Raw genomic sequence first — 1115 nt, 5'->3', positions numbered from 1 at the left:
GCCGAAAAAATACAAAAGAATAAAGAAAAGAAAAAGAAATGTGGATAGGGACGATTGTTGCTTCTTTTGTTTACCTAGCATTAATTAGTACAAGTCTTGGATTTGTGGCAAGTGACAAAAGTGTAGATTCCGTATTCACTTTTTCAGAACTGCTTTAGAGCAGTTTAAAAATCATTACAATATTCTATGTAGAAAAGTGTTTTCCTCAAAATTACAGCAGATTAAATTAAAATTAATCCTCTCTGGTTCTCAATTCTTTATATTTAATTATTTTATGTATATTAAGATATTTTCCTTCGTCAAATTATATGGTTAATAATTATATAAATAAATTTTAGAGAAAAAAAAAATTAGGAAAATATGATTTTTTTGCGAAATGAGAGTGTCAGTTAAGATCATGCTACCAGTTAAAATGGCGGCTATTTCAAAACGTTAATTTTTCATTCGGAGCTCTATATCTTTAAAACTAACAACAGTACTACAAACGCTAATGGAACACCATTTAAAGTAAAATAAATTTTCTAAAATATGAGCCCTAAAAGAGCTATTTGCGTTTAATGGTTACCGAGATATAGCTTTTTAAAAAGAAACATTGCATAACAAATGCCCTGAGAAATCAGAAGTAAATTAATTGAGGAAATTAATTTTGAGAAATCTATATCTCAGAAACTATTAGACGTACAGATGTCTATTAGCACTCAAATTAAAGCTAGTTTAATGTGTTATAAAGTAGTTAATCACGTTAATCTTCGTAGGAGTAGTAGTTTTCATAATATTATAATACTAAAATAAATTAATTCCTAGTTGTTCGGACAAAATTTCATAAGCAAAATTCATATTCATGTGCAAATATCATAAAAACTACTAGCCCTACGAAAATAAATATCATAAACTACTTTACAGTACATTAAATTGTCTTTAATTTGAGTGCTAATAGACATCTCTACGTCTAATGATTCCTGAGATATAGATTTTCCACAATAAATTTACTAACTACTGATTTTTCTATACATTTTTGCTTTTTAAGAAACTATAACTCGGAAACTATTTGTAGGAATTGTAGTTTTCATGATATAACGCATTCACAAAATATTTGATTTATGAAAAACTATATC

The sequence above is a fragment of the Halyomorpha halys genome, unplaced genomic scaffold (assembly GCF_000696795.3).
Source record: "Halyomorpha halys isolate HHAL.00 unplaced genomic scaffold, Hhal_1.1 Scaffold253.1, whole genome shotgun sequence".
Taxonomy (NCBI): domain Eukaryota; kingdom Metazoa; phylum Arthropoda; class Insecta; order Hemiptera; family Pentatomidae; genus Halyomorpha; species Halyomorpha halys.
This window is presented reverse-complemented; position numbering follows the sequence as displayed.